General features: G+C 47.2%; 1 protein-coding gene across 1 annotated transcript in view; it reads left to right on the forward strand.

The window, feature by feature from the left end:
* Positions 1 to 26,675, forward strand: part of FNIP2 (folliculin interacting protein 2) — a 121,612-nt gene that overhangs the window by 30,840 nt on the left and 64,097 nt on the right. The gene's annotated exons all lie outside the window — the stretch shown is intronic.

Below are 26,675 nucleotides of genomic sequence, written 5' to 3' on the forward strand. Positions count from 1 at the left end.
CTCCATCCTCCCTTCCAGCCTGTGACACAGCTCGCCCGTCGGGGCGGTGTCCGTGAGGGCGGCAGCTGCTCCAGCCAGCGTGCAGAGCTGCGGGTGGGCTGCCGGAGCCAGCGGGTGACCGGGGACCCTTCTCCCAGCGTGTGAGCCTGGCTGAGCCGTGTGGGGAGATGGAGAGCTTGACCGTGAGGAGGGGCCGCGATGAATGGTCGCGTGCTTGTTACCCTCTGTGGAAGAGCAGGGGATCCAGCGTGGTAACGAGCGATGGAGCCCGTAGGAGAGGATTCCGTTTTGGGAAAGAGAAGAAGGAGGTCACGGGAGGCGGGGTTACCTTTCTCTCATCTACTCCACGCACTGCTCTCGTGTCTCAGGAGAGTGGATATGACAGTATCATTATTACTTGTTTTTCCATTTACTGAAGACATTTTAAAGCTCCCGTTTAAACGTAAAGAAGTTTAGAGCCATATTGTGGCATCCCCTTTGAGTACAGCGGTAGTGGTTTTGATGTACATCTCTACTTTATTACATACAATCAGATTTTGGACTGTGGAATTAGGGTTCTTAAGGGGGAAACATTAAATGGAAACGTTAAATGGTAAAATAGCACGAGTCACGTTGACTGGAGTGAACGCGAGATGTTAAAGCTTCTAAAGGAACTTTTGCTGTGCTAAGTAAGAGGAGAGGGAGAGTTTGAGTGCAAGCGGCGCCCTCTGGTCAGAATACACTGTCAAGAGGCAGGCAGCTTTCTGTGGCTGGATTCATGCCCTAGTTTTAATGTGTAAATACTCAGTGGTGCTAACCCAATTAAAAGGTCATGTGTGAGACCTGCACAGAGGGAACTGGTCTTGAGACCCAGTTTTTATCCTCAAAGAATGTATGATCTGGGTAGCATCTTAAGATGCACACACTTCTCTACTGCCAAGCAGTTATGTGTTAAGTGTTAAAAGTGTGTTTTTGGAAGATCAGGGCAGAATTCAAGCCTGGGACGTCTTCACGGGGAAGCTGGGATGCTCGCTGGGGAAGTGGTCCTCCAGCAGGTGCTTCCCAGGCCAGGAGGGAACTAGTTAGAATCGCATTCTCAGATTCCACCCCGGATCTGCTGAATTGGAAACCGGGGGTGGGGTTGGCCCATCACTGGGCATTTAGGAGCCTGTGAAGTTTGAGCACCACCTACGAGGGAAATGGAGGCTCAAGCTGCGCTGGCTGAAGTTAGGGAGAAACACCGATGAAGAAAGGAAAAGCACCGGTCACTGAAACACAGCTTAAGTCTCGATACAAAGACTACGGGGCACCATCCTGATTCCTTCTGTTGCTCATCCTGGCATGTTAGTTGAAGGCTGAGTTTGGGTCAGAGTTTCCCATGCCAGTCAGCTCAGTTTCTGTTTAAGGGGATTCTTTCCCAATGCAGTTCCATCCTTATTTCATCCAAATGTCCTTTGTAACCACGTTGTCATTTTCTTATAATTCTTGTCGTTTAAAAGTGTTCGCATCGGGGCTTCCCTGGTGGCGCAGTGGTTGAGAGTCCGTCTGCCGATGCAGGGGACACGGGTTCGTGCCTCGGTCCGGGAGGATCCCACGTGCCGCGGAGCGGCTGGGCCCGTGAGCCATGGTCGCTGAGCCTGCACGTCTGGAGCCTGTGCTCCGCAACGGGAGAGGCCACGGCAGTGAGAGGCCCGCGTACCGCAAAAAAAAATAAAAGTGTTCGCATCGTCTGGATAGGGGATACAATTGCATTTTTATAACAGTGTTTGAAGCCTTGGGAAGATGTAAAATGTTAGAATGATTGAACGGCTTTGCAGCTAACTGCTAGGAAGGTGTATGTCCAGAATACATATTTAGAAAGGGTTTATGTCCTTTCATCAGGGCCTGGATAAATAAGTTTTAGAGACTGAAGTTTTAAAAGTGAATTTGTTTTTTTACACATAGAAAGTGGGATGTGTTCCCCCAGTGTTTCCTCTACATATTTTATAGAATCTAGCTACTTGGGCGTTTTTAAAGGCCCTGCCCCCATCCACATGGAACGGTGCTTTCATTTCTGCCGTGATTTTAGACAAGGCAAGCCAGGCCCTGGTGAGTTGGAGGCATCCGCCTGGGACCTTGCTTGGGCCTCCTGTCAGGTGGGCGTGATGGTGCAGGGGGTTCCTTCTGGCCTTTGCTTGCTGGGCTGCCTAGGCCGAGGTGGACAGGTTAGAGCTGCTGAGGTGCTCTCTGTTCCTCTTGTAAAAAAGCGAGAGTGGTTTTCCAGACAGTTCAGAGGAAGAAAAGAGGAACCCGTGAGCTCACCGTGGCCGCTGAAGTTAAGCCTTGAGCTCCAAATGTGTTCCCTCCCTGGAGAAATGGATTCACTTTCTCCTAACCTGGTCCTGTCTGTCATTTGAGCCTGTGCCGCAGAGGAGCTGGTCACCATCGTAGGTGTGTTGCAGTCTTTCTCTCTCAGAGGAGGGTGTAGTTAAGATCTTCTGTGGGTTTGTTACAGAGGAACTTTAGGGTCACATGTACAGTAAAGTCTTCAGGTAACTGAGACTTCTGCCACAAGGCCGTTAGACCTCGTCACGCTTGCAGAGTGAAATATATGTGGCTGCCATGTGTCGATGCACTTAAAAGCCCTCTGAAGCCTGTCAATGAAAAATTAATCAATAGTCGATCTACGAAAGAAATAGAAAATTTTATTCGAGCCAACCTGAGGATTATAACCCGGGAGACGGTCTCTCAGAAAGCTGTGAGGACCGCCCGCCCGTTAGAGGTCACGGCACAGTTAGATACATTTGTGAGACAAAGGGTTACACGTCGGATGACGTATAGACAGTTTACACAACCCAGATCTTCACGCAGGGTTAGTAGAGCGCCATCCAGACCCCGCACAGGATTAAGAAGGAATGTAGTCTTCTAAGGAGGTGTGGTCAGTGCAGACACACGGCGCTTGCTGGCGGGGAGCAAGGAGGCCCACACGGGCAGAGGGACATTTTATGTTTAAATTTTTCTTGTCTTGCCATGAAGTGTGGATTTTATTTCCTCAAACTAAAGACCCAGCTGAGGGCTCATCAGATTTTAGGGCTCTGTTAATATTTTCTTCAGCCAGATTCCAGGATGACAAGAGGAAAACAAGTTGGGACAGACCCTTGTAGTTTTTTGTATCAAGACTTGACCTGTGTTTTAAGGACCAGTGCTTTTTATTTCTTCTAAAAGAGAAAATTATTTTTTCCATGAATTCACAATACTATGGAAAAATCATATTGATATGTATGACATATCGATATGTCATATAAAATGTGTAAAATATAAATGTGTATCATAAAATAGCATATATATCACAACATATAACAAAAATGTAAAATATGTATTATAAAAATCATATGGAAATATGTAATATATCATAAATGCATAAAATATAAGTATCATATAAAATATATCTCTTAAAATATAACAAAAATAAAATATGTATCATATAAAATATTGAAGTATGTGATATATCAGTATATATCAATATATCACAGATATATCATATTGATATATGATACCATAGTATTATTCTCATTTTACAGATGAAGTATATTCATGTCAGAAGTCAAAACTGAACTGCTTTTGTTCTTGGGTTCTGCTAGTTCGGGGCTCTCTCAGCTTGAATATGCTTAGGAATTAAGAATCCAGTGCAAGAGTTGTGAGGGTTTATGGCTTCTCAGCTTATTATTGCTTTTCTTGCATAAATAAATTAAATTCTATACTGGTATTAAAGCCAGGATGCGTCCCTGCCCACCCGCCCCCATGTCACCCCCTGTGCATTAAGCCCTACGTCCGTCTGCTGAGGGTAACCATCTCTCTCCCTTGCTCTGGGGCGTTTTGCAAGGTTGCGGAGTAGGACCTGTCAGCTGACACTTGGTCACAGGAGAGCCATTCACAGGGTGGTGGCCAGTGTCAGAACAACCTTGCAGCTGAAGGCGAGTCACTGCATTTCTCTCACAGCCCTGTGAGCCCTGTGAGCCATATTCAGAGGTCTTGTGATGAATTAATTGGCTACGACGTCATCCCCAGCAGGGCCACAGATGGAGTGAGTCAGTCCGAGCTGCTCAGCCGGTTGAGTGTTTTTGTCTTTTGTAACCGGAGCACAAACCCAGGAACAGAAGTAGGAAGTGGGACTTGGACTTGTCAGATTGTAATGGCTTTGCTGAGAGCATGTTTTACAGTGTGAGGGACGCGTCTGACTTCCCAAATCATCAGAGGGCTTAATTTACCTAACAAGCGAATGTTCCTGTTTTGTTTTTGTTTTTTTGTAACTTCTGGAAGAGGAAATTAGTAGGCTGCAGCCGGGGAGCTCGTGTCACCTCCCGCATCTGTACGGGGAGCGCAGGGATCATTTAGCACAGCTGGTCACTGAGGAAATCCTCCAACAACGGGACCTTCCAGGTCCACGCGGAGAGTCAGGACCACCCAGAAGAGGGCTGGCCTGCCGAGGAGATGTGTGGCTGCTCAGCCAGGACCACAGCCCGGCCGGGGAGCCGGCGGGACGCGGCCGGGGGTGTGAGCGATGGGCAGACGCACAGGACACTTGCGCGCTCGAGGATTTGGAAGTGCGCCGGGGTGGGAAGGGTCACCGATCCCCCGGAACTCGACAACAGGTTTGAAACTTCAGTTCTATCTCAGAATCTCACAGAAATGTTTCTGTAATTCACTGGGCACCAGGGAGATTAAAGCGTGTTGATGGGAAACTTGAGTTTGCAGACAGGCACGGGGTGGCTGGTAGGTGTGCAGACACGTCCTCCCTTTACGGAAAAAGTGGAGGATGGGCACTTCCTAGTGGCTGTTTGGATTCTGCTGCCCTGTGCTTCCTCCTGACCCTTCCTTTGCCCCTGCTGGAGCCACCTGCAAGCAGTGGTGCCGCCTGTCCTGTGTGGAAGCTTGAGCAGTGGTCCCACAGGGGCTGTCGGAGAAAGAAGGTGCGGCCCCGAAGGATCAGCACGCTGACAGATGGGGCGCGGGGCCAGGGGCCTCACTTCTCAGTCTGGACGGTGTGTGGAGGGCTGGGCATCTCCAGCTGGAGGTGGGTGGTGACGGAGAGCTCGGGCTTCCTCTTCTGGAAAATCCTTTCCACCGGCAGGAAGGAAGGCGCTGGGATGAACCGGGGCTCCTAATGCAGCCCATCAAAGGAATAGCATTGTTCTGGCTGTATTCTTTGTTTTTCCTGATGTGCAAATAGTGGTTTATTCCAAACTCCTGCTAATTCTGTGGTACATATCTCTCAATTACTTCACCGTAAATTTAATAATACCTTTTTGGGGAAGAAAAACACGTTATTTTTTATCTTTGGTAATCAGTAATTACATACTTCTTTTTTTGCCCATATAACTTATTTATTTATTTTGGTTTTCATTCTGTACTTTTGTTGATGTTTTTTATTATTTTTTATACAGCAGGTTCTTATTAGTTATCCATTTTAATACATATTAGTGTATACATGTCAATCCCAATCTCCCAGGTCATCCCACCACCACCCCCCAGCCGCTCTCCCCCCTTGATGTCCATACGTTTGTTCTGTACATCTGTGTCTCTATTTCTGCCCTGCAAACCCGTTCATCTGTACCATTTTTCTAGGTTCCACATATGTGAGTTAATATACGATATTTGTTTTTCTCCTTCTGACTTACTTCACTCTGTGTGACAGTCTCTAGGTCCATCCACGTCACTACAAATGACCCAATTTCATTCCTTTTTTATGGCTGAGTAATATTCCATTGTATATATGTGCCACATCTTTATCCATTCGTCTGTCAATGGGCATTTAGGCTGCTTCCATGACTTGCTGTATTCTTTTAGGTTGATTATTTCATCCATTTTGGAAGAATTCATTCATTTTATTAGTAGTAGCTCTTAATTAAAACACTACTTGTAAAGAATTTTAGTGCATATCAGTGAAACAGAAAAGTCCTTTGGGAAGTGCATTTCATTCCCAAATTTTAGTTAGATAGACAGTGAGGAGGGCCAAAGAGTAAGCTCTGATTCTCGCGATTAGTATAAGTTTCTAAATTCGCTTAAATGTTTCTGCTTTTCTCCTTGTAGAAGTTTTCTCAAAATTACTATGACTCATAAACTGTTTATCCCATAAAGGTAGTTCGTGGTTGACAGATAATCAGCATATGATTTCTGTCATGTAAAAATTGTTGTATTTCTTCAATGGAAACTTAGTAAAATGGTATATAGTCCGCGCAGGGTAGGCGCTCATAGATCGAAAATCCCGTGCTGTCCACTCGGTCACAGAGACTCGCCTGAGTGTTCAGATACGAGCTTCACTTGTGTGCTCTCCGTGTCTGTTTCTCATCTAGAAAGGACGGCTGCGTGGCAGGAGGAGCCGGTGGTGGGTTGACACTCAGTCGTCTCGAGTCTTGATCTGGATCCGATCCTGATCCCAGCTCTGCTGCCCGGAGGCCGTGTAACCCTGGCGAGTCCCCTCCTTTTCTGGGTCTCACTCTCAACTGTTCAGCTGTGTAGCTGGTTCAGACTACTTCTGAAATCCTCTCCTTCTCTGAGATTGTACAGGGTAACATCAGGACCTTCTGAACTTCCTATTCCTGTTATTCAGACAATTCTCGATTCCCCTAAGTAGGTATTTGGGGTTCCAGGCGTGGCACCCACATGAGAAGATGGCGACGTGCAGGGCCACACCAATTCTTACAGAACTTCTAAAGTTTTCGGTATGAACTTCTGCTTCTCACTTTCAGTGAATTTGCTGTTTGAGGCAGGATTTTAATCATTTTTATGTAAACAGTACTTTTAACTTAACAAGAAGTTTTCACATCCATTAGCTCCTTTCCTTAGTTTAATTTCCTTTAGATTTACTTCTCAGGTGCTGAGACGTTCTTAGACTTCTGTACAGTGGTGACGTGTGTGTCATTTAGTTGGAATTCATCTCTCGTTGGACCAGTTGTCTTGGTCCCTTTCCCACTTTCTCTTCCCCTTTGTACAGTCTGGAAAAGGTGTGCGTTGTGTGCAGTACTGTGCTTGGTTTCCTGAGCTTCTCTAGGACTCGGGTCGGTCTCAGGATGGAGTGAATTACCGTTAGGCGCTTGTGCCCCAAGGATCTGGCTCCAAGTGCTCACGAGTTGTCTGTGTGTCCAGGTCAGGTGGCAGCCAGCCAGGTGTGACTCCCAACGCCTGCTTTGCTCTTGGGTTACCTTAAATCCACAGTTTCGGGTGGTCGTCTTCGCTGAGCTCGTTGATGAGCAGTTTCTCCTTTTTGCTTTATCCTTCTCTCATGATTTTCCACTTAGGCAAAGGTGAAGAGAAAGGTTCCACAAACACGGTGGAGAGGTTCCAGGTACCTAACAGTGGCACGGTGTAAACCTGGCACAGTGCAGGGCAGAGAGAGAAATGTTCGATCTTCCCACCGTGGTTCTTGTGGAATGAAACATTTCAGACCCGGGAACTCTGAACGACGATGCTGGGCTTCAAATGTAATTGCTTCCAATCTGCTTTCTTAAAGCTGCTAATAACTTGATTTTCCCAGCTTTCCCAGCAAGTTAGATACATCCATAGGGCTGCTTCTATGCGGACTCTGGGAGGATTTGCCACGTTTATCCGTGAACTGCTGTTTCTCTGATGGCAGGAGAAAATTCGACACATCTTGGCCCTGAAAAGTGTACCCCACACATGCCGAGGAGGAACTGAAACAGCCCTTCAGAGTCAGTGGTGCCTGAAGTTTCACATCTTGACATTTAGATTCAGAAGAGATCCGTTGTACTGCTTTACGGGCACCAGGACGGAGGGAGCAGAAGTAATGAGTGTAGCTCTCTGATTTATCTACGATTTGGATGAACTAGTTTTATTGAACAAGGTAGAGCCTTCGCTTGTCTGTGGAAGGATCTTACGGAGAAGACAAATACAGAAACCGGGCTGTGTTTTCCCCCGTGCGCGCCTCACGGAGATACGCTGGCCGTGACTGCACCACCGTCTTTGTTTAGGGTACTTGGGGTTCTGAAGATTTTAGTAAAAGGCTACTAAAGGGAGGGTCAGGCAGGCTGGGGTGGGGAGGGGCGGGGGGTGTTTCACTGTGCTTTCCACCTAGAAACACCGTGAAAACCTTCCTGCTTAGGAGATGGAGCTGCCGGACGGGTTGAGTGCAGGGCCTAGGCAGAGCCCCGCCCCGGCCAGCCGACAGCCCCGTGCTGGTGACCCACTCCACAGGGGGCTGCAGATGCGGGGGCGGGGGCAGGGGGGACTCTCCCAGATGCCTGGGCATTGCCCCACAAGTTCCCTGCCCTCCCTGCCTGCCTTCCCTTTTCGCTGACTCCCTGTGCCACGAGGAGTTTTCTCTGACTCATTAAGAGAGTCTGTTTCCACTGGTTGCTGGATGGGATTTCGAGGTATCATCTGAGGATGAGTGAATGGTTGCAGGAATGCAGTGGAAGTTGGTATTGCTGCAGAGTCCTGCTGCTTGAGATTCAGAGAACATTCATCTTTGAGGCCGCATCTCTCAGGGATGAATCAGAGCAGCCTCCATACGGGGGCTGCTGCATCGAAGCTGCCAACCGGCTGACACTCTGTCTGGCTCTCATTCTGATAAGTATCGACGACAAGCAGGGTAAAGCCCTTGTTACTCGTCACCACAGAGAACTGTGTGGAGAGTGACCGTGTTCCAGGCAGAAGGCAGGTGCCTCCAGCTCTGGGGTCCACAGCCAGGCGCTGGGCGGCAGCCGAAGGCTTTTCCCCAAGCTCTGCTCGGCCGGGTGCGCTGGCCACGACTCCTGGGTCTCCTGGTGAGTCCTGTTGTGAGTCAGGCTGACGCTCAGCCTTATCGCTTTATTGTTACAGTAACAGAAGCTGAATAACCGCTGAACAAGGGGAAGCAAGCCTCGTGGGAGTTGGTGAGAGCGATAACCCGTGACCCGCCTGATGCTGTCATTAGACTCCCAGCCAGAACTCACCAAGGGGGACCCAGCCGAGGGATTCCCGGCAATGCGCCTCCCCTTTATGGGATCCCGGGTTTATATGGAATGTTGCGCATCAGGGGTATGTCCATCCATCAGACATTTACATCTTGAAGGGTTTCCTCCTCCTCTTACTCTCTGACCTTTCTTAGTTTAGAAAGGTTAAAAATAACCCACAAAACACTACACTCAGGTCTTTACAGAACAGATGTGAATTAAAATGCGGTCTTTTTTTTTTTTTTTTCTCACTATGACATTTTCTTTCACTTTCATGCCTCACCCTCCCCAAAGGCAAACAAAAGAAAAAAATAAAAACCCGAAACCTTGGTAGAGCTAAGCTAGTTTTTCCACTTAGTGATTTTTTAAAGAAACTCACCCCTAACATGTGAGAACATAGAATGTGGCACCAGGTTTAGGGAAAGCTCCTCTGATCTGGGATCTTGTCTGCCTTGATCTCACCATCTCAGGCTCATCTCCCCCTGGAACTCGCTGTGTCTTCTGGGTGGTCACCTCATCTCTCTGTATTTCTGTTTTCTCTTCTAAAAGAAATTAAAGTGGTAGACCGGGTGGGAGATCCCCGAAGATGTGTTCTTTAAAATGTAGATTCCCGAGCCTCACTTCAGATCCACTGGACCAAATTCCTGGAAGTGGAGCCTGGGAAGCTTTGTTCATTACAAACAAACACGCAGAGCCTCTGGGGTTAGGTCTAGTGAAGAGTCAGGTCTGGGACCACCAGATGGGGTGTCTGAGCCCCTCCAGCTCTAACATGCCAACTGTCTGTCAGGAACTGACAGGACCCAGGGATGTCAGACAGACGTGAGGGCCTTGGCAACCGAGGGAGTCATAACTGTCTCATCTGGGGAGCAAGCCACGTGGGCATTTGAGGAAGCATATTCTCAGGAAAGGGAGGAGTAAGTGCAGAGCTCCTAAGGCAGGAACATGCTTGGCGTGCACCCTAAACAGTGATGCCCGAGGGATGCAGCCAGTGAGCGGTCCTCCGTGGGCCCGTGAATGGGCGGTCGGGCCTGCAGCTGTGCACTGTGGTGTGAGAGGAAGGCGCAGCTTGCCTGCCCCCCAGCCTCTCGCCCATTGGCCTTTGCTTGAGAACAAACATTCCTGCCACTGAGCCTCTTTTCTTTGTATCTAACCATCGTTCTCTCCAGGCAGTGACTGCTGCCTTCGTGTGAACTGCTTTTACGAGAGCTGATGGAGGACCACGGTAGGCTCTGCAGAGCCCGGTGCGAGGCTCCCCTCCTCCCAGGTGGGCGCACGGGCCCCAGGGGAGGTGGCCTGCGCTTCTGCTGAACCAGGCACAGAGACCTTTGGCGGCCGCGTGCAAGCTCAAGTAACGTGTCCTTGGTTCTCGTCTTCACAGGGAATTCTCTAGCAGTCTAAATGATCTTCAGAGAATAATCCTATTGCACACTTAAAACCAGTGCTTATTACTCAGAGTTCCTATATTTTAAAAGTCCCCTTGACCACTGAATTTTTATAAAAATAGACTCTGTGTTTTAGAGCAGTTTTAGGTGCCCTGGAAAGTTAAGCAGAAAGTTCAGAGCCCCTGTCTCCTGCCTGCCCCTCGCTCACCCCTCCCCTACTGTCAGCATGTGTTACAGCGGGTGAACCTGTAACTGACACATCATCATCACCCCAAACCCCGGTTTACGTTTGAGGCTCACTCTTGGTGGCGTCCATTCTGTGGGTCCGGACAAACGTGTAATGAGACGTACCCATCAATAGAGTGTCATACAGAGTAGTTTCACGGCCCTAAAAATCCTCTGTGTTCTGCCTGTTCATGCTTCCCCTAACCCCCCGGCAGCCCTGATCTTTTCAACTGTCTCGATAGTTTTGCCTTTCCTAGAATGTCATTTGGTGGGAATCATGCAGTTCGTAGCCTTTTCACGTTGGCTTCCCTCACTCAGTCATATGCGTTAAAGTCTTCTCTGTGTCTTTTCATGGCTCGGTAGCTCATTTCTGTTCAGCACTGAACGATGTTCCATCATCTGGAGGTACCAGTTTATTTATCCAGTCATGTACTGAAGGACGTCTTGGTTGCTTCCACATTTTGGCAGTTGTGACTAAAGCTGCTGTAGACATCCATGTGCAGGGTTTTGTGTGGACCTAAGTTTTGTTCTTCTGGGTAAATGTCAAGGAGTATGGTTGCGGAGTCGTAAGGTAAGAGCTTATTTAGTTTTGTAGGAAGCCACCAAACTTGCCGAGTGGCTGCGCCATGCTGCGTTCCCACCAGCGGCGAGTGACAGTTCCTGTTGCTCCACAACCTCTTAGCGCTTGCTGTTGTCAGTGTTCTGGATGTGGGCCACTCTAATGGGTCTGTGGTAGTATCTCGTTGTTTTGATGTGTATTTCTCTGATGACATATGTTGTGGAGCACCTTTTTCATGTGCTGATTTGCCATCTGTACATCTTTTGTGAGCTGTCCAGGTCTTTTGCCCGTTTTTAAATTGGGTAGTTTGTTTTCTTATTGTTGAGTTTTACGAGTTTTTTGTATATTACGGATACCAGTCCTTCATCGGAATTGTCTTTTGCAAATATTTTCTCGCAGTCTGAGGCTTGTCTTCTTCTCTTGATGTTGTCTTTCACGGACCAGAGGTTTTAATTTTGTTGAGGTCCGGCACGTCAGCTGTTTCTTTCATGGTGCGTGCCTTTCTGTGTGGTCACCACCATGCTGAAGGTCATCTGTTTTCTCCTGTGTTATTCTAGGAGTTTTACAGTCTTGCATTTGGGGTCTGTGATCTATTTTGAGTTAAAACTTTGTAAAGGATTTAAGGTCTGTGTCGAGATTCTTCCTTTTGAGTGTGAGTGTCCACTTGTTTCAGCACCGTTTGCTGAAAGACTGTCTTTTCTACAATGTGTTGCCTTTGCTCCTTTGTCGAAGGTCATTTGAGTGTGTGTGACTCTGAGTCTGGGTCCTCTGCTTTTCTTTGTTGATCTGTTTGTCTGTTCTTGCACCGGGACCACGCTGTCTTGTTTACTGTAACTGGAGTAAGCCCTGAAGTTGGGTAGTGTCATTCCTCTGACTTTGTTCTTCTCCTTCAATGTCCTGTTGGCTGTCCTGGGTGCTGTGCCTCCTTTCCATGTGAACTTTAGAACCAGTTTGTCGATATCCACAAAGTAACTTGTTGGGATTTTGATTGGGATTTCATTGAATCTTTAGACCAACTTGGGAAGAACTGACGCCTTGAGTCTTCCACCCGTGAACATGGAATATCTCTCCATTTATATAGTTCTCCTTTGATTTTCTTTATCAGAGTTTTGTCGTTTTCTTCATATAGATCTTGTACATATTGTGTTAGATTTATACCTAACTATTTCTTTTGGTGGGGGGATGCTAGTATAAGTAGTATTGTGTTTTTAATTTTAAATTCCACTTGTTAATTGCCAGTATATGAAATATTTTAAAAATATTTTAACAGGTATATTTTTCAGAACATGGCTGCATTCATGTCAGGCTAGTTGCATTCTCCTTTTTAAATGCCTCCATCTTTTTCTTTTATATTGTTACTAAACTTATTTTTAATATTTTTCTTAAACATTTTTTCTGATTATCATAACGGTACAATTTTGTTACTTTAAAGCATTTGGAAAATGCAAGCAAATATAAAAATGAAAACCTAACTTACTAGCAGTGCTATCACACAAATTTTTATTCCTGTTAATACTTTGATTTATTTCCTTGCAGTCCTTTTTGGTACATGGATGTAAGCTGCACTGTATTAACTAAACCATATATTGATGTATATGTATTTTACATTATATATATAAAACGCATATATACAATATACATATAACGCATATATACTATATATATATAACGCCTATATACTATATATATATATAACGCCTATATACAATATATATATAACGCCTATATACAATATATATATAACGCCTATATACAATATATATATAACGCCTATATACAATATATATATAACGCCTATATACAATATATATATAACGCCTATATACAATATACATATAACGCATATATACAATATACATATAACGCATATATACAATATATATATAACGCCTATATACAATATATATATAACGCATATATACAATATACATATAACGCATATATACAATATATATATAACGCCTATATACAATATATATATAACGCCTATATACTATATATATAACGCATATATACAATATATATATAACGCATATATACTATATATATAACGCCTATATACAATATATATATAACGCCTATATACAATATATATATAACGCCTATATACTATATATATAACGCCTATATACAATATATATATAACGCCTATATACAATATACATATAACGCCTATATACAATATACATATAACGCCTATATACAATATACATATAACGCATATATACAATATATATATAACGCCTATATACAATATATATATAACGCATATATACAATATACATATAACGCATATATACAATATATATATAACGCCTATATACAATATATATATAACGCCTATATACTATATATATAACGCATATATACAATATATATATAACGCATATATACTATATATATAACGCCTATATACAATATACATATAACGCCTATATACTATATACATATAACGCCTATATACAATATACATATAACGCCTATATACAATATATATATAATGCCTATATACAATATATATATAACGCCTATATACAATATATATATAACGCCTATATACAATATATATATAACGCCTATATACTATATATATATAACGCCTATATACTATATATATATAACGCCTATATACAATATATATATAACGCCTATATACAATATATATATAACGCCTATATACAATATATATATAACGCCTATATACAATATATATATAACGCATATATACAATATACATATAACGCCTATATACAATATATATATAACGCATATATACAATATGTATATAACGCATATATACAATATGTATATAATGCATATATATATACATATAAAATCTGTTTTCTTACTATTATACCACGACATTTTCCCCATGTCAATAAAACTTTTTTTTTTTTTTTGTGGTACGCGGGCCTCTCACTGCTTTGGCCTCTCCCGTTGCGGAGCTCGGGCTCCGGACGCGCAGGCTCAGCGGCCATGGCTCACGGGCCCAGCCGCTCCGCGGCATGTGGGATCTTCCCAGACCGGGGCACGAACGCATGTCCCCTGCATCGGCAGGCAGACTCTCAACCACTGCGCCACCAGGGAAGCCCAATAAAACATTTTTAAGACAATTTTTAATGACCTTGTAGTATCTGAAATTGATGGCCTCAAAAATCTTGGGTATGTTCTGAATGGATATGAAGGTTTCCAGTTTTTGACGTTACAACCCTATTTGTGTTCAAATATCTGATGGTCTCCTTGGGAGGGCATTTTCCTTGGAGATTTTCCTTGGAGGAAGTCTGAAGGAGACCCCTTTTCCTTCCCTAACAGAATTTGAAAATTGAGACACAGAAATTGGTGAGGTAGGTGGGAAACAGGCAGCGTGGGTTACAAGGGGCCGTGGCCTGTCGACGCTCAAGAGTCATCACTGCTTGCTCACTGGTTCTCAGCATCCTCGGACGCCCCGGCCTTGCCACGCGGGATGCGCCCCGTGCACCTGAGGCCGGGAGTTGAGGACCAGGTCAGCACGTGTGCGCTCTGCAGGCAGGTGGATGCCAAAGAGTGAAGGCAAGTCGTCCATCAGAATTGATTCCTCTTCCCCGGGAGGCCAGTGTGCAGGCTCGTCAGAACTGGGCCTCTGCTGGGAACCTGGAGGCAAAGATAAGCAGGCCTCCAGCCCTAACGTCTTCTCTAGGTTCCCAAGTCACTTCTTAAAGGGTACGAACGTGAGCGTTTTTCCTTAACATTTTGAAGAGCATTTTGTCTCCGTGTCCTCAGACATAATACATTCACTTGGTTCAACAAAAAAAAATATACATCTGAACCTTGTTGTTCCTACCTCTTTTTTCTTCCCCATCCCATTCAGGTAATCAGTTTTATTAGTTTGCTATAAATTTCTTTTTTTTCTCATTTTAAAAGCCATGTAACGCTTTCATTTTATTATGAAATATTCGTCATCCCGAAAGTGCAGACTATGCTATGTTAATCATATGTGTAACCACAGCCCAGTTTTCTTAAATCTTAACATTTTGCCACGTTTGCTTCACATGTATGATTTTTTAAAAAAAGAACTAAAACATTAGGGAAGTAGATGATGCTTCCTGCATCATCCTTCCTGGGCCCCGTCTCCCTCCCTTCCTTCCAGAGGTAACCACGGTCTGAATATGGTACTTCACATTCCTCTGCATATCTGTCATTTACTGGCTGGGATGTATCCATAAATCGTACTGGGTTACACGTATTTAACATTTTAAAGTGGATATCACACTGTACGTATTATTTTGAAGCTTACTCTTTTATACAGCTATATGTTTTTGAGATCCGTTTGTATAACTCCATGTACCTCTAGTGTGTTAATTCCACATTCACTATAGCACTCCACTGTGTGAATATGCTACAAATTATGTATCTGTTAGTCTATTAATGAACATTTCTTTTTTTTACAAATTTTACTATTATAAACAATGGCAGCGTGTAGTAGTATCACGTGTCCCTGTCTGCACATCTGCATGGATTTCATAGGGTGAAAGAAATGGAGTTTAAGTTTTAGGAAATGTGACCCTTTGGCTTTACTCAATATTCTCCGAAGTGAGTGCCCGACTCCCTTCCCACCAGCAGTGCGTGGTCGTCCTCACTGCACACCACCTTTGGCGCAGGGTCAGTTAAAGGGGAATGTAAGTGGAATCTCGTTTTGTTCTAAAACAGCTTTATCGAGATGTCACTCACTACTACAATCCACCCATTTGAAGTCTGTCCATACTTAAGTGGATGTGCTGTGTCCTCAGGGTTATACACTCATCACCACATCAACTTCGGGACATTTTCACGACCCTTGAAAGAAACCGCCTCCCACAAAAGTTGGCTGTCGTTCCCCAGTCTCCTCAGCTCTAGGCAGCCACTAATTAACTGTCTGTCTCTGTAGATTTGCCTGTTTCTGGACGTTTCCTGTAAGCAGCAGCGTACAGTCCATCATATCGCATGTTCTTCCGTGGTTGACTTCTTACATTTATGTCGTTTTCAAGGTTCACCCGTGTCTGGGCATGTAATGGCACTCGTTCCTTTCTAGTGCTGAATCGTATTCTGTCGAGTGGATAGGCCGGATTTTATTTATCCAGCGAGGGACGTGTGGTTTTTCCCATGTTTTGCACCTCGTGAATGGTGCTGTTCTAAAGATTCCTGGACAGATTTTATACGGACTTTTTTTTTTGGTTGAAGAGATGATAGCTGGGATGCCGGGAACAGCAGACACAGGTCCCAGGCGTCCTCCTGGTGCAGGCGGGCAGGTGGGTGAGAAGCGGCAGGGGGCCATTTCTCCAGCCCCCTTGGCCAGCGTGGCTCAGGGCCTCCCCACCGACGTCGTGGAGTCACGGAGACCTCGTGGCGACCCCCGTGGAGCACGAGCCCTTCCTCCCCCTTCCCCCGCAAGGCCTTTCCACAGCAATCACGCGTGTTCCAGCCTCAGGTCCCGACTGCTGGTCTCTGGAGGACGGTGACCCAGTGCTGTCTTTTGCGAGGCTTGTCTTCTCCACCCAGCAAGGGAGGGCATTTCCAGGCCAACTCATCCACCGTCTTGGCCTTTTAGTTAAAACACCAAGCTTAGGAGGTGTGGGGCCAGCTCCTGGCCTTGTTTCGTTGGCTTCATCCCACTCCTGTCCATGGCTGGCCGTGGACCACAAGGTCTGGAACTCCCTTTCAGAACCAATGGAGCAAACACCCACTCCTGATAAACTAAGGTCGCTCCTTACCTGGGTGAGCCGAATATTCTAGTGAGTTTTGCAATCAGAGGTCAGAACTATTCTTCCCCTTCCTACTTTTTAAAAACTCAATTTGCTTAAACTGAATCTTTTTACATTTCTTTGGTGCGGAAGTAAGCAAATACGAATATGTGTCCTTCCTTCTTCCACAGGAGGAGGAGTGTGTGCCCCAAGGCCTGCTCCCTCTGTGTGGACTTGGCCGTGGGACCCGGCTCTCCACACCCCCCCAACCGTGTCCAGTTGGGTGCATCCAGCAAAAGGGATTGAATTTGCCCCGCCCATGTTCTCTCCAGTTGTTTCTAGTTCTCTGCTTTTAGCACACATGCTACAATCACACGTTTGCATCTGTTTAGTTCCAGAAGCGGGATCGGAGTTCCAGGGTTAACGATACTGGTGACTCTCAGAGCTGTGACCATACCCTCCGTCTGAACCTGCACCGGTCTGCGCCTCTGCCTGCATTTCTCTCGTGTGGGCCGTCTTACCTTTTGGACCTTTGCCAATCTGACAGGGGCATGATTTAATTTGCTTTTCTCTTTCCAAGAGTGAGAGTTAGCACCTTTTCCTGTGTTTAAGGACCATCTTATTTTTGTTTTTCTGTGGACTGTCTGTGTCCATTGCCCACCTTTCCATTGGTTTGCAAATCTTTATTGATTTCTGGTTGTTCTTTATCTATTAGGGAGATTAATCCTTTGTCTGTGATACGAGTCGCTGACGTTTTCGTGAACTTTTCAAAAAGTGCTTGATCACATTTTTTCTACACAGTTGAGGTCATACTATATACATAATCCCACGTTCTGTTTCTCAGTCTTGACACTGTATCATCAGCACTTTTCTTTTTCAAATGTAGCATTTCTTTAGACCCTGAGACGGAAACGCAGAGGGAGGTCTTGGGATGCAGAGCGTGTGACGCTGAGTGGTTTGCTCGTGGTGTGGAGGTGATGGCCCAGCAGCGCGGGGAGAGCAGAGTTTGGGGTCAGGAGACATTGGTTCGAGTCCCGCCTTTGCCACTTACTGGTTCCAGCCTTCTTAAAGTCTCCTAACTTCTGCACAAAATAGGTGGTGGTGTGCCAACTCTCACAGGGCATCTGTGGACGCCAGCTTAGGTACATTCTGGAAAGGAGTTAGGTGGGTATTTCTTGGGCGCCCTGTGGCTCTCACCACCAGCCTCCCTGCCTGCACCCAGACGTCAGGCCTTCTGGAACTAGTGTCTCTAGTCTCTGAGATTATGCAGTAAAAATGGACAGTTATTTCATACGGTGGAAATCAATTCAGTACAGTCCTGGAATGGTACTCACAAACTGAAAGCTGTAAGTAGGTTGGATAAATGAGAAGAGGCATCACTTTCTCAGAAACGTCACCCTGTCTTTGGGGGAAGCCGGGCGGGGTGGGGGGGGGGGAAGGGGCGGGAGAATGTGACGTATGGATGCTGAGAAGGAAGCTCATTAAATGTTACTGTCTAAGGCCGAACTACGGATTTGAACTGGAATCTGAAGGTCCTGAATCCATTAAGGTCGTTTCCCTGAGGGAGTTCACCCACTGCCTCAGGCCTCAGCTTCAGAAGCTTCTTGGAGCAAACTGTCATTGAGCTTGTTTGTCTTAAGACAATACTTGAGTCTTGGATGGATTTAAAGAAAGAGTGTTCCTGCTGTATTCCTCAGTTTCATTATTTATTTTTAATTTTTCCAGAGAGAGTACAGTCACACGGTTAAATATTCAAAAGCCACCGTGTCTTTTTTTTTTGTTTTTTAACTTTTTTATTTTTATTTTTTTGGCTGTGCCGAGAGGCATGCGGGATCGTAGTTCCCCAACTAGGGATGGAAGCCGCGCCCCCTGCAGTGGAAGCTCAGAGTCTTAACCGCTGGACCGCCAGGGAAGCCCCCAAAGCTGCAGAGGCTCAGTGAATCCCCGCAGCACGCTGACCAGCGGCCTGGCTCTGCGATAAGCACTTTGCAGTTAACCCTCAAGTCAGCGCTCGTGAGGAGCGTCCCACCGTCATCCCCATTCTGCAGGTGGGGATGCCGAGGAACACAGAGGGAGGTGCTTGCCAGGCTGCACGGCTGGGAAGAGGCAGGGCGAGGGCGCAAACGCAGGCTGCCCGGCCCCGAGCCTGCAGCTCCCTTGCTCTGCGGCCCTGGCAGACGTGCATCAGGTGGTGTCAGGAAGCCCTCTCCGTGTGCCCTGGAAGGAGGGGCCCACTTGCTTCTCTCTCCCAACAACCCAGCCCCCTGCTCCAGATGGCACCAGTCTTACAGCTACACGTCTTTCTAGACATACTCTGTGCAAATACAGTAAAATCCAGAGTTTTCTCCTTGTGTCTCCTTTTCAAAAATACATACGGTAGCTTGCTATACACAGCATTTTATACTTCTTTTTTCCAGTTGAAGTGATGTCCTAGCGCGTATTCTGTCATCACATGAGGAGAGCTCCCCATTTGGGGTTGTATCCGTGTAGCACCCCATTGTAGGGATGTACCATCCCATACTAACACTTAGCTCCAGTCCTTTACTGCTCCAGACGGTGCTGCAGTGGATCCGTTTTTGTGCGTAATCAATTTGGACCGATGTAAGTTGATCTGTAGGATTAATTCCTAAAGTGGAATTGCTGGGTCAGAGTATGTGAGTATGTGTGTTTGTACCCATCTCTCTCTCTCTCTCTCCCACTCTCTCTCTGTTTTGCTTATTTTGGCCCCTGCCCTGCAGCACTGCCCCCCCACTCCTCCCCCACCTACTCGCCTATACCCGTCTCTTCTAGGGATAATAGTTTACGACCAAAGATAGGTACAGCTTCTACTTATTTTGACTTTCCCATTTTGCAAACACAAGCTCTTATGGAAAGAATCATGCTTTTAACCTCTGAAAACCTCTAGAAAAACTGACCTCTAGAAACCTCTAGGGGAAAAGAATCGTTACCTTATCTGTGTGCAAGGTAAATGGATCTAGAATCAACTCATGTATAAGGCTATGTCTTGAATGTTTACTTCGAAATTCATTCACTTACCTGTTATGAGTAAGACAGTTTCCCTGGGTGCAGGGGAGGCTGGGAAACCTTCCCTTCGGGAAAAGCTGTGGAGTCATGTTGAGGCAGGTTAGCTTTGAGCGGAGGTGAAAATTACATCTCAGCCGTCCCGGGATACAGGGATGCATATTGATGGTTTGGGTTATGCTGACAAGAGTGTGAAAGAATTAGCTCAGGGAATAGTGAATTAATGCATGTGTGGAGGTGGATTGCAAAGCTGCTTTTAAAAAAAAATAGTTTCTAGCTTCTAGATACAAGAAAAGAATTAGTAGTGCTCTTTTGAAAATTCAAGGAACGCTTTTGGAAAATATGAGCCGTATTTAGAAATTCTGTAAGTTTTTAAAGAGGAGAAAGGGAAGAACCTGTTGATAACCACAACGGAACCTGGGAAGCCAGCGAGGGCGGCATCCCGGCTGGTGCAGTGCCCCTCAGGGACACCTGCCCACTCAGCGTCACTCTTGCCTCGAGAGAACTTGCGCTTTTCCCCTTCAGACTTTGCCAGCCATCTCTGAAGGTTCTGCCGATTCGAGGTGTGTTTGTGCTGCTTCTGTATCACAGTGCAGACTCCCTGTAGGAAGGCGAGGGGTACCGTGCAGGGATGGAACTTAGTCCACGAAGGTGGCTGTCCTCTTCATACCCGGCTGAGGTCACCTGTTCTGAGTTGTACTCTGCACACCCAGTAGATGGTTTGTGTCAGAGTCGGAAGGCTGAGACCTTGGAGATCATTCTGGCCGCAGTCCGTCTCTTACAGAGGAGGGGGCACTGGGGTCAGATGCTCGTCCGGGCAGGGGGCCGGGCGTCTGGCATGCAGCCTGGTCCCGGCCAGGGGCTGTGGGGACCGGGAGCGCCACACAGACTCCACCTGCTTCCGAGTCCTACTCGACGTCACCCCGAGCTCAGGAAGGATGGACGGGATCTGTCTTTCCTCTTCAGTGTTTCACAGTTCCCTGTTCGTAGCTCCCAAACCTCAGACCGTGTGGTGACTCATGACGTTCTGTCTTTGCTGTGTGAACATATTACGTGAAGGCTGTGTGGTTTGAGCTCGTGACCGGCGTGGACATTCATAGGGCTGTCTCGGCGGGAACCGCGCTCCCAGCCACCGGCGGCCTCCCTACGCGTCAGCCTCCACCGCCAGCTCCTTAGGACCGCTCGTATCTGGGGTGATGTAGAGGGGACTTCTGGCCTTGACACTGGGCAGCAACCTCTTATCCTACAGTCCCCAAATCCTAAAACCTCTGAAAAAAAAGTTGAAACTGACCTGAACTATTCATAATAGTCTCTTGATAATCCGTTTAGTATAAACATTCATCACTTGGGCTGGTGAGATTCTAATTTGTTCGACGTTGGGGTTTGATTACATCTCAGGCCCTAAAGGAGCTGTCATATAATATGTGGTATAAGCTTCTTTCTAAAATTAAAAAAAATTCCGAATTCTGAAACATCTGGACCCAAGGATCTCAGTTAAGGGACCGTGTATCTGAACTCACCTTTGAGACCTGCGTTACAGTTATGAAAGTACTTTCATCCTTATTCTCTGTCTTTCCCAGCAACCTGGTGAGGCAGGTGAGGGCTGCCTTTGGGGACAGCTGAGCTTTGGAGTCGGTGCCTTCCCAGAGTCACCTGGGGTGAAAGTGGCCGCGCTGGAGTTGGGAGCTCGGTCTACCCTAGAGGGTCACCCATTTTCCAGGTGTCACGTCGTCTGTGACCTCGCCCCACGCTTCACCCCCGCTAGGCAGACTTGACCTCTCCTTCCTTCTGTAGATGTTTATCTCCATCCCCATGACGGTAGCATTTACCGATTGGTCTGTGCGTTGGCCCTTCCATGTCGGATTGTAAGCATTTGGAGGTAGGCACCGAGCTCATTGATTTCGCTTCCCGGTGTCTTTCATGGCACCTGGTCAGGCCGAATGCAGGCGTGGTCACTGGGGCTCAGGTTACAGTGCTTTTGCCAAGCCAGGCTGCCCACAGTGGGGATTGATTCTTTCAGTCCACATTTCTTTTACAAAAGCAATAAAGGATTTACCTTTATTTATCACCTGCTTTCTTTTTCTTTTTCTTTTTTTTTTTTTTGCGGTACACGGGCCTCTCACTGTTGTGGCCTCTCCCGTTGCGGAGCACAGGCTCCGGATGCGCAGGCTCAGCGGCCACGGCTCACGGGCCCAGCCGCTCCGCGGCACGGGGGATCTTCCCGGACCGGGGCACGAACCCGTGTCCCCTGCATCGGCAGGCGGACTCTCAACCACTGCGCCACCAGGGAAGCCCTATCACCTGCTTTCTTAAAGACAAAAAAAAGTTGCAGCCAATATCCAATATAAATTTCTTCTGGGAAAATAACAGCGGGGTACGTTTAATTTGAATCGTTTAAAAACTGTACCTTTAGGTTCGTATTATGTATTAAAGCTGCTGATGAGCATCTGAATCTTTAAGTACTTTTTCACTATGCTCTTGACCCCAGGACAGCAATTCAGAGGTGAATTTTTGTGTAGGTCTTCTGAAACTAAAAACCAGGCAGTCTGTGGAGCTGAAGTTGTACCAGAGCAAAATAGAGGAAAAAAGACAAATCAGCTCATTTGGAAATTACTTTTCCTGCTAGCCATCTTCCTGAGCTACTAACCTAGGAAAAAAGAAACAAGGAATTCCAAATATGTTACTGCCATGTATCTACATAATTTTGTTTTCTTGCAATAAATAGCTTGCTACTGGGCGGGAAGTTAGCACACATTTGTGCTGACACGTTTGTGCTGACGGGGTGAGCTCTGATCGCCATCTCATCAAACACAACTTCCCTTTTTCCTCCACCCTGCTGATCCTTTATTTTCACGGTGGGAAAACGTCACCACGAGCACAGTGAGTTCATGGGAGCAGTGGCCGTACCCAGGGCGTGGAGCTGCTGGGTGGATGGATGGATGGTGTTTGCCAGTCTTTGTTGTGACCATCATTGTTGGTTTTGTTGATTCTGTGGTGTTTCATATTCCTTTCTCTTGGACCATTTAAAGTTCCCTAACATACCTGACTCTTTAAACATTCACATTCTCAGATCACAAGACGGTCTTTCAACTCCTCCCGTGAACTTGGCTTTGACGATTTTTGTTTCCTTGCGTGAGAGCCAGAGGAAGAATATTTTTGAGGTCTTCTTCTCTTATAGACCGTGGTTCCACCGGACGTACTGAGCCCACTTCCAGCCTGATTCTTGCAAATGTTCAGGGGAGGAACCCGACGCCCACCCTGCAGGTCCCAGGGGACAAATCACTGCAGCAAACCTGACACCTCCTGGCCTGGTCCTTGCCAGCTCAAGGCCTGGAAACCCTGGGTGCGCAGGTCAGGGCCCCTCTCCATTTCCCAGAAGATGGTTTCTCAGGCAGCTTCAGTCCTCTCCTAGCACAGGTCTGATCGTGTCAGTCGCTCTCTCAGGAGGCTGGAATGGCACACACCCCATTGCTTGTGGAGCGGACACACGTTCCTTGACGTAGCAGTCAGGGTCCTGCTCCGGAAGTCCTGAACTTCCCAGTTCTGTGCGGTCCTGCTGCAAGAGCCCTAGCCTAGCCGCCCCAGCCCTGGACGCCGTGCCGCTCGACCGTGGGCCTGTGCCCTGCCCTCGGCCTGCAGCGACTTCCCACTCGCTGCCACGTCCGAGCCTGGCCACCCTTCACTCCTTCCAGTCCAGACGCTGCTTCTCCCGGGCACGTCTCCTGTGCCTTGTCCTCTTGTTTTCTCTGGTCACCGACGTGCCTGCCTCTTCAAGTTCTTAGGAATAAGGACATTTCTTATTTGTAATATCCACCCCCTACCCCCCGAGGGCCAGCATTCCTTGGCTTTCCTGCGCTTGTAGCCCGCAGCTCCGATCTCTGCCTCTGACATCACACAGCCATCTTCCCTGTGTCTGTGTCCAGATTTCCCTCCTCTTAAGAAGATGCCAGTCCTTGGATCAGGGCTCAGCCTGATCTAGGATGGCCTCACCTTGATGACATCTGCAGAGACCCTGTTTCCAAACAGCGTCATGGTCACAGGTACCAGGAATTAGGAACTGGACATCTCTTTTGGGGGGACACAGTTCAGCCGCAGCACATGGTTATATCTACCTTAAAGACGATTCTGTTTTCTCTACTTACAATCATTTGAACGATTATTGCTTGTCACCTTTCAGGTAAGTGATTGAGACTTTGGTCCCTCACTTCGCGCTCTTGATGACCAGCTCCAGAAACAAGATCTGGTTTAGTTCCAACCGGGCAAATCTTCACATTGTGGAATTTTAAAACTGGAAAGGGTCTATCTAAGTACTTCTGTTTAAATTTTACAGTAGGGAAGGATAGACAAACCATCTTATTTTCTTCTGCCTCAGGTTGTACAGGTGTGACCATAAGGTAGACAAATAATGCCGTGTCCCCCGATGCCAGGGGCAGTGATCTTCCCTTGCTTTCAACAAAAGCCAAGACACAGGGTATTTCTGATGAGAGTAAGCGTCTTTACAGCCGTAGCCAGATGTTTTACGGCAAAGGCCCAAGGCTCATTTTTCAGCCTCTTGCAATCCTGCAGAGAGTCACCCTCAGCAAAGCTCCAGGAACGGTGTCTGGGGGTTGGGGTGAGTGTGGGCACGAAGGGAATATGTATGGCTGTGGCCACGGGTGACTCGAGGGTGGCATGGAGGAGCCCGCGGCGTGCTGGGGGGCCGCACCTGAGCGCCTGTCGTCCTCGTGACCTGCGGCGAGGCCAGAGCCCAGGGGGGACCCAAGCTTGCTTCCTTCGGAAGCATCGTTTAACTGCCTGCATTTCCTGTCCCGGGTGACTCGACTGTGACTCCCTCTAAGGTCAGAGACGGGGGACGCCAGAATTACAGTTAGGTCTTAAATCAGTGACGCTATTCATGGGCAAGAAGAAAAATAGAGTTTTCCTCGTATTTTAGAAAATGCTTTATAAAGTATTCGGATGGTCAAAAAGTTGGACCATCTGACATACATGGTTTTCCTTTCCCACGTCTTTTCTTTTCGTCTTTTTAAATTGAAAAATCACGTGAAATGTTTTATAGGGTGTTGTGATCATTATTAAATCTTAGCTCTTCCAGAGGGGCTGTCCTCAGTTCGACTGACATTTGAGTCACCGTTAACCCTCAGAAATAAGGACTGAGGGCTTCCCTGGTGGCGCAGTGGTTGAGATTCCGCTTGCCGATGCAGGGGACACGGGTTCGTGCCCCGGTCCGGGAAGATCCCACATGCCACGGAGCGGCTGGGCCCGTGAGCCATGGCTGCTGAGCCTGTGCTCCGCAACGGGAGAGGCCACAACAGTGAGAGAGGCCTGCGTACCGCAAAAAAAAAAAAGAAATAAGGACTGAGCAGGTTGCTTTGTAAATGATAACGCTGTTTTGACAAGATGTCATTGTTGGGGCAGAACAGGTTGAGCATGAAAACAAAAAGCCATTAAATCTTTGTTGCTTTTTCGATGTGAATGACTTCGACCTGTGTACTGTGCTTTAGTAATTTGCAGACGGTGTTTTTAATGACCTGGTGTAAAATGTCATGGTTCCTTCGGGACTTGTCGGGTTGGGGTGACAGAGAGCTGGCTGACGGCTCCCCTCTGCTTCCTCTGGTGACTCGGTCCTCAGGTCAGCTCTCAGCTCGCGACGGCAAAAAACAGGCCCCGGCTGCACAGCCCAGTTTGGGTTAGGGGGACGTGTCCAACCAGCCAGGCCTGGACCGAGAGCAGGAGACGATCAGCTTCTGAAACAAACTTGCCGAGTTGTATCAAAACCAGCACCAGGGCTTCCCTGGAGGCGCAGTGGTTGAGAGTCCGCCTGCCGATGCAGGGGACGCGGGTTCGTGCCCCGGTCCGGGAAGATCCCACATGCTGCGGAGCGGCTGGGCCCGTGAGCCATGGCCGCTGAGCCTGCGCGTCCGGAGCCTGTGCTCCGCAACAGGGGAGTCCACAACAGTGAGAGGCCCGCGTACCGCAAAATAACCCCCAAAAAACCAGCACCAAGGCTGCTGGGCCTGGCAGCTTAGAGCACAGGCTGTTGAGAAGGTGCAACCAGAACTTGATGTTTTGGAGGCTAGGATTTAAGACAACAGATCTGCTCCCCGAAAAGCATGTGTTCTGTGTTAACTACCACAGCCTGACAAGGAAAGGACCAGTGATGCACAATTCGTGGTTGGGGACCAGATGCTGTGGCGATGTTTCTAAAAAATCGTTAGCATGAACAGTTCTTTAGGTAATTATTAGCATTTCGAGCACTTACCTGTGTCAGCCGCTGTGTAAAGCACTTTCATTTAATTCCTACGGCAGCTTTGCGAGCTTGGTGTTAATATGTCCGTCGCACTGATGGAGAAACGGATCTCAGAGGATGTGGATCTGTATCCACATGTGTGTGACTTCACTCTGTTACACCATCTCTGTTTTACAGTGTGATGTCGTCTGTCCTCTAACTCTCCGTCTGCCACCACCTTCCTTTTCTGTGCTCGCAGTGCCTGGCGCCCGCCGGCCTCCGTCCACACTGAACCTGCCGCCGGTACCCGTCCCCTCTCCTCCCCCCGGCTGCCGTCACTCTAGCCTAGGTTTGAAGGGCCCAAGCTCTGAAGAGTAAATTCTACCTGGCCCTCCTGCTTCCAGTCTTAATCCGCCCCAGCCCTGTTTTCCTTAGAGCTGCAAACTGATCTCTGGAAAGTGCAGGCTGAGTTTCCCGACCTGCTCGCCTGCGCTCAGGGATGAGCTGCCGCCCTCCGCAGCTCGCTGTCTCCCTCTGCCTGTCTTTTCCTGCATCTCCTCCGTCCCGTCCTCTTCCTGCTGTGTCCTTCATTCCCACACGTTATCTCTCTTTAACTCCTGCTTCTTCAAGTCCTGCTTAAATGTCCCTTCCTTAAAC

Source organism: Phocoena phocoena, chromosome 5, assembly GCF_963924675.1.
Source record: "Phocoena phocoena chromosome 5, mPhoPho1.1, whole genome shotgun sequence".
Taxonomy (NCBI): domain Eukaryota; kingdom Metazoa; phylum Chordata; class Mammalia; order Artiodactyla; family Phocoenidae; genus Phocoena; species Phocoena phocoena.